The 12690-nt window shown below is 37.2% G+C and overlaps 1 pseudogene; it reads left to right on the top strand.

Annotated features, from left to right (window-relative positions):
- Positions 1-5824: 5824 nt before the first annotated feature.
- Positions 5825-7508, top strand: LOC133082947 (heat shock transcription factor, Y-linked-like; annotated as a pseudogene).
- The last annotated feature ends 5182 nt before the right edge of the window (positions 7509-12690 follow it).

Consider the following 12690-nt stretch of genomic DNA (forward strand, 5'->3'; position numbering starts at 1 on the left):
CATGCTACTCTCTCACTTCTTCCCAGCTTACCCTTCCCCCTCCCCTTCTCCTCAAGTACATTCTCTATGTCCGTGTCTTTATTCCTGTCCTACTCCTAGGTTCTTCATAACCTTTTTTTTTTTTTTGGATTCCATGTGTACGTGTTAGCATATGGTATTTGGTTTTCTCTTTCTGACTTACTTCACTTTGTATGACAGTCTCTAGTTCCATCCACCTCACTAAAAATAACTCAATTTCGTTTGTTTTATGGTTAATGTTCCATTGTATATATATATGCCACAACTTCTTTATCCATCTGTCAATGGACTCTTAGTTTGTTTCCATGTCCTGGCTATTGTAAATGGAGCTACAATGTATTCCTTTTGTATTATGGTTTTCTCAGGGTATATGCCCAGTAGTGGGATTCCTGGGTCATATGGTAATTCTATTTTAAGTTTCTTAACTAACCTCCATAATGTTCTCCATAGTGACTGTATCAATTTACATTCCCACCAATGTTGCAAGAGGGCTCCCTTTTCTCCACACCCTCTCCAGCATTTCTTGTTTGTAGATTTTTTGATGATGGTCATTCTGACAAGTGTGAGGTGATACCTTATTGTAGTTTTCATTTGCATTTCTCTAATGATTAGTGATGTTGAACATCCTTTCAAGTGTTTGTTGTCAATCTGTATATCACATATTAGATGTGCACTTGAGAAAAAAAATGTGTATTCTGCTGCTTTTGGAATGTCCTATAAAAAACTCAATTAAGTCTGTCTTGTCTAATGTGTCATTTAAGTCTTGTGCTTCCTTATAAATTTCTGTCTGAATTTACTGCTATATAATACCTTAGTAATGCCATCTTATTTATTGCTTCTTACTCTTTTGTAGTTCCATTGTTACTTTTCTCTCTTCTTGTCTGTTTCCTTGGCTTTGTGGTTTTCCATGTTGATATACTCTGATGCTTTTCTCTTTTTCTTTTGTAATTCTAGTATGGGATTTTGCTTTGTGGTCACTGTGAAACTTACAGATAACATCCTATAGATGTAACAGTGCATTTTACTTTGATAGTAACTTAAGCTTGATTGCATGCTGAAACTCTGCCCTCCTACTCTGTTTTATTTTTTTGTCACAAGTTACCTACTCATTGTATATTCATTATCAAATTATAGTATCTATAGTTATTTTTAGCATTCTTTCCCTTTAATGGTTGTATTATGTTCACAATTTTAAGACAACAGCATATTACAAACTTAGCACTTTACCAATCAGCCTGTGTATTTACATTTACCAGTGTGTTGCATATTTTATATGTTTTCATGGTACTAATTAATATTCAGCTTCAAGAACTTCTTTCAGACTTTCTTGTAATGCAAGTCTGAATGGTGTTGAAATCCTTCACTTTTGTTTGTTTGGGAAATTTCTTTTCATTTTTTTGAAGGACAACTTGGTCAGAAGGGTTTCAGGTTTTTCCAGTAATTTGAATATATCATCCCATACTCCACAAGCCTGTAAGTATTCACTTTACATATCTGCTAAGATCCTAATGAGGATTCCCGTGTAAGCTTCAATCTTTATTTCTCTTGATGCTTTTGGAATTCTAGCTTTGCCATTGATTTTTAACAGTTAATCCTACTGTGTCTGTAGAGGATTGTTTTTGTTTATCACTTCCAAGGTTTGGGAGGTTTTTAGAAATTATTTTTAAAACTATCTTTCTGCCGTCTCTTCCATTCTGTATTCTCATGGTTCTGATATTGTTTCTCTTTATGGCATCCCATGGATTAAGTAGGCCTTCTTCTCTCTCTTTCTTTTTGTTTTTGTTTCTTTTTTGTTCTTTTTTTCTTTTGTTTTTTCCTCCAACTGGCTTATGTCAAAGTTTTTGTCCTCTAATTCACTGATTCTTCTATCTGCTCTATTCTGTTGTAGATGTTATCTACTGTATTCTTCATTTCATTCATTGAAGTTTTAGTTCTGGTGGATTTTAATGATTTTTACCTGTTTAAACTTTTCTCAATTTGGTCATTTATTATTTTCCTGGTTTTGCTGAATTCTCCTTGTCTTTTCTTGTAGCTCATTGTGTTTCTTCATCAGTTTTGTGTCTTTATTCGAAAAATCACAGTTTTCTCTGTCTTTGCATTTGGTTCCTTAGGGATTATCATGATCTCTGGTGATGTCATGTATCCTTGATTCTTCATGGTCCCTGTAGTTTTATATTGCAGTTCCACATTTGAAGTAGGAGGCACCTCTTTCAATCTTTGCCAGTGACCTTCATTTGAGAGATATATTTCTGTGGTTTTGCTGTATATTCTGATGTTTTTTTGGGACCTTTTAAATATACATGCTCATGATATTTGCTTCTTTTCGTGGAAGATTTCTTAAAATCATATGACTTTTCTCCATCCTACAATGCACCAAGCCAGCTGCCTGAAACCCAATTTATGTTTTCCCAAAGGTGTCAATATAGGTCAAGATTGATCTTTGTCCCTTTCCTACAGAAGTGGCTTATTTTCTCCACATGTTTACTTTGTACCCAGGCTTTTTTTGTGGCTGTGCTCAGGAGCATGCACAAGAATCTGGGGATGTGTACGTTTGGAACTCAGGGCATTGGGGGTGTCTGTAGTCCACTTGGGATGAGTTCTGTGTGTAAGGTTTTCCTAGTACCTTGTGGATGGTTTTCCAGTGGGAGACCAGAATGCAGTCAGCAGTGAAACAAGTCCTTTTAATGACCTATGCTGTTCTTATCTGCCACTTTTATGATGTCTTTCCTCTCCTATCATTGTGGTACTGATTTAATACCTTGGGTGCTGTAGGAGAGAAATGGTTTTCTTTAGCAGAGGCCTATGGAGCTGGGGAAGCTGGGCGCTCACTCACCAATCTCATTTTTCCCCTTGGTACACATTGTTGGCTACCTCTCCCTCTTAGCTGTGCCCTAGGGTGATGCTCGTGAAGTCCCTTTTGCCACTTTATTTCATTCAAGGTCAGTTTTTTTTTTTCTTTCTGCATAGGAGTGGTGGAGTTGTTTTGGAAACCTGGACTTCTACAAAGGCTCTTTCATTCCTGGGTGTCTGCCAAGGTCACTGTTCTCAGATCATGGCCAAGAAGGACAGAAGGTGATTGGCAAGCTCCTGATGGTTTCCCAGCTCTTAGTGATTTCTGTATCCTTATTTGATGATGCATAGATGGATGAAACTCCTTGTAAGTTCTCTGGTGTATGGTGCTGGATCTCTCAACTCCAAGAACAGTATTTTCGTTCATGAACAGATGTTGTAATTTAATTGTTAAGAGGGGGATAATAGGGAGGGATGTGTTATGCCTCCATGACGTTGTGACTACATTATTTGCATTTGATTTTTTATGGATTGCATTTCTTTACTGAAATGTTCATTTTTCTTCATGTATTGTTTTCCTGGTTTCATTGAATTTTCTGTGCTCTTTTCCACCTCATCAAGCTTGTTTTGATTAAATTGTCAGTGAGTTCATAGATCTTCATTTCTTTGAGACTGTTGAATGGAGTATTGTTAGTTTTCTTTTGTAGTGTCATGGCTGCCTGACTCCTCATGATCCATGTAACCTTGTGCTGGTTTTGGTGGATTTGAAGGAACAGACAACTCTTTCGGCCTTTATTGTCTGACTTTGGAGGTAAGGACCTCCTGTGGGTCCCTGGGCTAATGGTTTTGCTGCTGGGATTGCAGTCTACAAGGGTTGGCTGCTGCTGAGCCTGCAGTGAGGTTTGCTGGCAGACTTGTTACCGGTGCCTTGGGCAGGTGTGCACCTTGGTCAATTCAGGACCTTACTCTATAGTCTGACACTGCAACCAAGGTCTGCTTCAGATCTGTAGATGGCGGTTCTGATACCAGATGTGCAGATGGTTAATATCTAACATCTATAAATAGCTCATACAACTCAACATAAACAAATAACCTAAACTACAAATGGGCAGAACAGCTGAAGAGACTTCTTCCAAAGACAACATGCAGATGACCAACAGGCACATGAAAAAATATGCAACATCACTAATAATTAGAGAAATGTACATCAAAACTACAAATGAGATTTCACTTCATACCAGTCAAAATGGCTATTATCAAAAGAATACAGATAAGTATTAGAGAGGATGTGGAGAAATGGGAACCCTTTTGTATGCTTGGTGGGCATATAAATTGTTGCAACCACTATGGAAAACAGTATGGAAGTTTATAAAAAACTAAAAATAGAACTACCGTATGGTCAAGCAATTCTAATCCTTGGTATATATCTTTAAAAAAAAAACAACTAATTTGAAAAGATACATGCACCCTAATGTTTCTAGCAGAACTATTTGCAATTGCCAAGGTATGAAAGCAAACAAATTGCTCATCAAGAGGTTAATTGCTATAGAAGATGTGGCATATATGTATATATAAAACTGAATACTACTCAAATGTAAAAAAGAATGAAATGTCATTTGCAGCAACATGGATACACTTTGAGGGCATTGTGCTAAATGATATAAGGTAGATAGAGAAAAGACAAACACTGACATCACTTATATGTAGAATCTAAACAATACAACTAACAAGTAAATGTATATAAAAAAAAAAGAAACAGACTCACTGATACAGAGATAAAATCAGGGATTGCCAGTGAGGAGAGGGAAAGGGAGGAGGGTAAATGTAGGCAGAGGGGGAAAATTGGTTATTATGTGATTGTATGAAATCATGTGTGTAAAACTTGTGAAAATTGTAAACCACCATACAATTTAAAGCACCTTTCATTCAATTAAAAAAAGAGGGCTTTAGGTAGGATAGTATTTACTACATACAGAGCATGTCTATTATTTACTGTTTATGCGCAAAATATAAAGTTAAAATAAACAAAACAAAACACTGTACTTACAATGTCACTCATTTCCAGGAATGAAAGAAAGTCTGCCTTCTAAACTTTGATATTTGTCAATGCAGCGTTGAAACACTTAACAAACACCACAAGAATCTGTATTATAAAAATGACTAACAAATTTATTCATCCTTCAGATAAATCTATAATGAAAGAAAGACAAAAAAATCTAGTTATAAGTATGTAATGAAGGTATTCTATCTGTGTAAACTTGAAGTAGGACATTAAGACATTATTTTATTTATAAAAGCATGATATAAATGTTATTTTAAAATTTCCCACTCTTTGGGATTTCCTTAAAGTAGATCTGATTTCTTCTAACATCAAATTTTACTTTATCAGCATTTACATTTATTTACAAAAATACTGAATAAAATAATATTATTCCACTCAAATTTGACTGTCAGCATGTTTTGAATGCAGTTACTTATGTAAAATGCACAGATAAATATTTTTATTTTAGGATCCAAATATGCTTTATTTTATTCATAAATAATAATGACAAACTTATGCCTTTATTATACGGGTTTTATACAAATTTTAGTTTCAAGTTCCAAAATTTTAAAAATGACATGTTTTTGAAAAAGTTTCTGCATTGCTTGCCTGGTATTATACTATGTTCACCAATTTGATATAAATATCTGTGTAAAAAGGACGAAATCATTTTTATTTCCTAGACCCCAAAAAATATTTTATTTAAAAGATATGTGGAATGAACTTGTGCATATTACACCATAAAAATAGCAGTCTTTATATTTTAAGTGAATAAATGAGAAGTAAAGCCTGGCTGAATGTTATGCTTTAGTTGTTAGGACACCAGTCATCTTGTGGTGTCACAACAACTCAGGTTGAGAACCACTGTGATGGTGTAGACAGTTTATCTGTGTAGGCCTGCCAACGTAGCCTTTGAACCTGCAGGGTTGAAAACCATGCAGGTGAGAAAAGTAGCTGAAGAAAATTTTATTTGAGATGAAATATTTTTCTTCAGAAATTCAAGATGTGTCTCCTAGGGATGTACCAACTGGTTCAGAAACCTCCATTAGATCTCCACTCTGACATCACACATTCACTGCAGACTCAGTCTTGAGATCCATGATTGAAGAAAATGATTTTCAGGCTTTGTCTGAAGGATCCTTGATTAAAAGACCACATTACACATTTTATGTCTTTGAACCCAATGAAGAAAATGATTTTCTTTCTCTAACTTTTCCCAGAAAACTTTGGAAAATAGTTAGAAGTGATCAATTTAGTCCATGGGATGAATATGGAAATTCTATAGTGATTAATAAAGAATTCTTCAAGAAAGAAGTTTTGGATACAAAGAGCCCTTTCAGAATATTCGATACTGGAAGTATGAAAAGTTTAATTCGACAGCTTAGCCTTTATGGGTTTAGTAAAGTGCCACAGAATTTTCAAAACTCTGCTTCTTTGGCTGACTTCTCACAGAAGAAAAACAATTCTCCATATTAAGCAAGATATTAAAAAATTACCACTTATGAATGTTATACATATATATATATAATTTTATTTTGTATATCAGGAATATATAGTAATATATATGTAAAACTAGATTTGGAAAATTATGTGAAACTACTCAGGCTAAAATTATTTATTTTTTTCAAAATAATGAGGACAATTTGGATATTAAACATTCAAGGTTATGAGAAATTTTGCTAGTAAATTTGATTCTTATCAGAACTCTAAATAAAGGCACTGAAACCACTTTAGAAGTGATAGTCACTGTTACTGTATCTATAATTTTAAACTTGAGGACTATAATATTTAAATGTCTATTTTCCAAAGAAGTAATTAAAAAGTAGTGAGCAATGTCTATATATTGATGACATTATCTTTGTACAAACTTGAAATCTGAGATTTTACAGGTTAAGCTTACTGTAGTCTTGTAACTTGGTTTAAAATATTACTAAATAACTTTCTCCTTTGTTTGTAGTTACAGCTCTACCATAATCCAAATTTTAAACGAGGCTGTCCCCAACTTTTAGTAAGGATTGAAAGAAGAGCCACGATTAAAAATGCTTCTCCAGTATCTTCATTAGCTCAAGATTTCAACAAACAGCACTTGAAAGAAAGGGGTCATGTGGATAATCATAATTCTGGTTTTGTTGCCGAAACTACTGGAGAAAGTGTAATTTCACCCTCCACAAATTTAAATGTGCTTTTAATAAGGAAGCCTTCTACCAGCCAGATAATTGTTCATGCAACTATGCCAATTAGAAGTGATTTTTCTTCTGCATCATCAATGTCAGTTAGACAAACAGAACAAATTGTAATGGATCCACATGGTATTTTAAGTCAGTTGACCACTTTTCATATGCAGTCACATAACAGCTACAAGCAAGCAAATGGCCGCGTTGTGAATTTTGTTACAACCACAACTTCTACTTCTCAGTACTGCCTTGGATCTCTCTTACAGAGCAGGAATTTTGCACTGATGGTGGAGCCTTCCCATTTTCCAACAAGACACACTGATTTATCAGCCAGTGAGCTTCGTTTTTCTAATGTGCAACCAGCAGGCACCCTATGGTTCCCAATGCCCATGATAGCTAATCCATCTGCTGCCTCTCTTCCTAGGTCAATTCATCAGCCATCTTCATTATATGAACATTGTCCTAGTTATCCTAATTACAACTGAGCCACCAAAGGACTATGAGATTATGCAGGATAACAAAGTAAAACTGACAGTGGCAAATAACAAAATACCTGCAATTCTCTTATTTGAACAATAAACATAGATGTGTACCTTTATTGTCTTTCTTTTCAAAAATAGAGTTAAGAGTAAAATGGGAGACTACTTTGCATTTTTTAAAAATAGACTTGATTGACAGGAACATTTTATGTAACCATTCATGAGTAAATGTAAATAATTGTTTAAAAGGAAGAAGTGGAAATAGAAGCAATTGGAAAAAGAGAAAAATGGATATAGGGAAAGGTAATTAGTGATTTCTGAATCAGCCTAAGAAAAGTCAAACGTGCTAAATTAGCACAGGGTGCAGCAGGAGATACAGTGATCTGCTCATTAACCATGGTGTCTATTATGTCATCACTTGCTTAATAAAGTTCACATGATATAGTCATATATGACATGTAAGCAAGCAGTAGAATTTTACAAATGGTTTATTAAGGGTTCTTTTAGATCTTTTGTCCTCAAAGTATTTCAGCATGTGCCTTTATTGCCTCCCCCTATGAGTCTACCCTTGATATTTTCTAATGTACACTTTTATGTTTGCTTTCTTTATGTTGCTTTTTTTGTTCCAGCCAAAGACAAGCTTAGTTTCTTAGGCAGGAATGTAATACCTTTTAGATTCTAAGCATACAACCTCAGCATAGTTTAAATTAGTCCCTTAAAGATCTGGCATATATTTGCCTTACCACATCTTTCTGTTTCACTGTATCTGGAGCTACATTCAGAAAAGGTATTTTCAGCCCTGTCAACTTCCATCTCACAAGTTTTCACTCAGCTATTTCTGAGGGTTAGAATGTCCTCTCTTTGCTTACTTAGACTGCTGCTTTACTGATCCCAGCACAGATGTTACCTCTTCCAGATGTTTTCTCTCTACTCCCTTTTAATTGCCCATCTTGGGTATCAGCAGAGATTCAGCAGAGTGCCTGCCAAAGGACATATTTTCAGTAGTGAATGAACAATAAATAAAAGCTGATTTAACTAAGCAAAATCTGTTTGCCCAAAATGGGGGTGGGGGGGGAAGCTCGCATGGTTTTTAAACTATTACTTTCTGGTCATTACTCTTCACCATGCAGAATGTGTTTTTATAGCTTATGGACTAATTTCTCCTGAGTCAGACAGTAGTGCTAGGTCTAGGAAACAAAGTATTAATTATTTATCCTTAACCCATACCTCCAGAGGTCTAAGGTATTCTTTTGTCATATGCTGGACTTGTTAACTGTCTCTTCATCACCTACCCCCCACATCAAATCAATGATAAATACTCCTATAACTTATAACTTTATTATTTTCCAAATATCTTTCTACTCACACTCAGAACTTTGTCCAGAAATGTTACTGTGATTCTTAAGATTTCAAAATAGAATTATGTACCCCACATAAATTATATCACTTCCAACCTATAACCAGGAAGTAACCCCTCACTTGGGACAGTTGTATTTAGTAACCAAATCACTTTACTTAAATGTGGGGACTAGAAGAAGGTGAGGGTGATAGAATTAAAAACGTGTTCAATGTACAACAATACTAAATATGTGTTTATGGAATATGGGAAAATACATATTAGATTTGAAATGTGGAATATTCTTGAATCCTTTGACCATCCTCCATTGACTTATGATGAAATGTGCAACACTGTAAGAGTGTAAACAGTCTGGAATGCTGTAAACACTGCTGGTAAGGTTCGGGGGACTGAGGCTTCTGATCCCAATCCTGTGGCTGGGTCAGCTAAGAAGACTGAAATGGTAACGCTATATCTTGGTAAAGTATTACTCAGTCTTCTCTTTTTTCATGTTTTTTGTCTCTGCTCTATGTTTACATTTTTCTAGTTACTCTGAGGTTTGTATAAAATGATCTTGTGGAGGGGTTCAGAATAGATGGTGTGGTAGGAGGACATGGAGCTAACCTACTTTCCAAACACAATGAAAATACAACTACATATGGAAAAATTTTCATGGAAAACTAAACAGAAACTCGCAGAAGAACTTCTATACCACCAAAGCTGCAAAAAGATTTCCACATAACTAGGTAGGACCGAAAAGGATGCATAGGGTCCAGACCTCCACTCCTGGGAGGATTCTGAACAGAAGGGATGGTCCACATGGGTGGAACCTTGCCCTGGGGGGGTGGAGTGGTTAGAGCCACAGACTGGGTGTCCCAGTCCTGAGGTACAGCATGGAGGAGACAAGCTCTCTTTTTTCTAGGAGAAATTCTCTGACAGCTTGAAGGGCTGGAAAATCCTAAACTGTACTCAGGAAGAGCCTGTGGATGCTGGCCTGCCAGCAATCAGTGCACAAAGAGTTTTGCCCTGGTGGCTGTCACCTGGCTACACTCCCCAATACAAACAGGACAAATATCAAAGCCCTTCACATTCCACACCAGAGCTTGGTGCAGGATCTTGTCCAGCTTGGCCATGGTAAAAGATTCAGTGTAGATACACAGAGAGAACCTAGGGGCATGGGTTTTGGTCTAGGTGGGGTGGTAGTGTCTATTGTCAGCACTTACTCAAGTGACATGGGTAACCAGCATGCCTCAGTCTCTGCTCCCACCAAAGTATAATACTCTGGTCCCACCCTCTCCATACCACAGGTGGGTGCTGGATCTGGGGCAGAGAATTCCTGGTAGAAGACTTGATCTTGGGATGCAGAGATGAACAAAGGACCTGCGGGGTAGTCCAGGAGAGACAGCAGTAGCCGTTGATAGTGCTTACATGGGCAGTGCCGCAGGAGACACTTCGACCAGCATGCTGTAGCCTGTGTCCCAGCTCAGTGAGTGCTTGCCTCCACCCACCATATCCACCTTCAACTGCACTCCACACCATGACTTGGCTATGGCTCTGGGACAGACAGGTCCTCGGAGAAAACTGCCAATGAGGCAGTCCAAATCTCTGTTGACAGTGCAGCTGTCTCAATTCCTGTGCTCCCGATGCCTTGACCTACAAATCTAACGTAGTTAATGCTCAAATCTGCCATTCCATGCCACAGCTGTGTGCTACATCTGAGATGACCACAAAAAGGGAAGGGAGCAACCATGGGCTTTGTCTGAGCCAAGTTTCAGATGCCTACCCAGGCAGCACATCACAGGTCTGGGAACATATACCCCTCACCTTACTCCAGCATTCCTCTCCTTTGGGGCAGGGCACACATTCAGGAGGAACAGAACCTGATTGAGCTCCATACTCAGGGATTATACTCCAACAGCTGCACTTCAGACCCTGCTGTGGTGGGGTGGAAACATCTAAGGAGCATAGAAAAGGCCCTGCATCACATTCTGCACTGTCTTTAGATAATCCAGCATGAACCATATTCCCTAGAATGATGATGGCCGCCAATATGTCCTGATGAAAGATATGGTGGCACCCATATCAAAATCAACACTTACACTAAAGCCTCTGAACACACACAGTCTACACAGAAATGCTCTCAAATTAAAAACACATTTTTAAGACCGAAATACATAAACAAACTAGTGAATATGAGAAAAAAGAAACAGAGTCACAGAGAGAGAGAAAAAATTAATGGTTACCAGTGAAGAGAGGAAAGAGGGGAAGGGCAAGATAGGAGTAGGGGATTAAGAGGTGTAAACTATTATATTTCAAATAAATAAGTTATAAAAATATATTGTCCAACTGAGGGAATATAGTCAATATTCTCTAATAACTATACATAGAGTATAATCTTTAAAGGTTGTGAATCTCTATGTTGTACAACTGTAACATATAATATTGTACATCAACTATATTTATATTTTGCAAAAGGACCACAATAGACAAATATTTCTCCTAATTTACAGACACATAAATCATTAAGTGACTTGAAAAAGCAGAGAAAGTACTCCCGAAGAAGCAGGCACTAAAGTGGGATCCCATTGGAGTGAGCATGTGTACCAGGGATTGGCCACCTTAACCCTCCTCAGCCTGATGAAGCACGTGTGCCCCAGTCAGCCCTTGTTTTGCCCCCTCTCACCTGGGTGGGAAACAGATGCCTGAGAGTGGCTCACAAGCAGAGGTGGGGCCAAAACGAAAGCTGAGCTACAGCAGCTGTGCAATTAAGGAAAATAAACAGAAATCTCTCCGTACACCTGGAGCAGCCATGGATTAAATCCTGGTCATTGGCTTGGTAAACACTACATCTGTGGGATATCTGAATGGACCGTAAGTGTTCCCACAACAGAAACCAGTCTAACTTTAGCAGCTGTGGAATTTTTGAGCAGGTCCTTGTGGGAGGTGGACCAGGTCAGAGTCTGATCTGCCCCCAGAGTGCCCACAGCAGCTCCAGAGTTCTACCTAGAGGTATTGGAGGAACTACTGGGGAGACAAAGTCTGGCTGTGGCTTGATGTGGGGGCAAGGACACTGAGAGCAGAGGCTCCAAGGAAAATTATAATTGTTTCATTTTGTTCTGTAGTTGTTGTATTATTTTTTTTATTATTTCTTTAAAATTTTATTCATTTATTTTTATTCTATTTTACTAACATTTTAAATATTGTTTTCATTTTTCTATTTTGTTGTTTTCTGTTTTTTTGTTATTGTTTAGTATGTTTTACCTTTTTTTCTTTAGTTAACTTTTTTGTGTTTCTTTTACGCTTTCTTTGAAGTTTTCAGTTTGCTTGTTTTTGTTGTTGGTTTGTTTTTATAGTTTGTTTACATTTTGCAATTCTTTTGTTGTTTCACTGTTTTCTTTTTTGTCTTTTTTTGGTTTTTGTCATTTTTTCTTAGGTTTTTTTTAATCTGTCTTTTTTATATTATTGGTGGTGTTTGCTTATGGTTTTGTTATTTGTCCTGTGTTTTGTTTGTTTTCTTTTACTTTTTTTTGTTTGTTTGTTTTTGTTTGTTTTTTGACTGTGGCATGTGGCTTGTGAGGTCTTAGTTCCCCACACAGGTGTTGGATATGAGACCCCAGAGTGGGAGCACTGAGTTCAGGATGCTGGACAGCCAGAGAATTCTTGGACCTGGAGAATATTTACCACTGTGTGCTCGCTGGAGCTCTCCATCTCATCATCAATACCTGGTTCCACCCAACTGCCTGCAGGCTCTAATGCTGGATGACTCAGGCCAAACAACCAGCACGACAGGCATGCAGACCAATGCATCTGCAGACAGGCTGTATAACGTTGTACTAAGCTCACAAATACCCC

Source organism: Eubalaena glacialis (genome assembly GCF_028564815.1).
Source record: "Eubalaena glacialis isolate mEubGla1 chromosome Y unlocalized genomic scaffold, mEubGla1.1.hap2.+ XY SUPER_Y_unloc_1, whole genome shotgun sequence".
Classification (NCBI taxonomy): Eukaryota; Metazoa; Chordata; class Mammalia; order Artiodactyla; family Balaenidae; genus Eubalaena; species Eubalaena glacialis.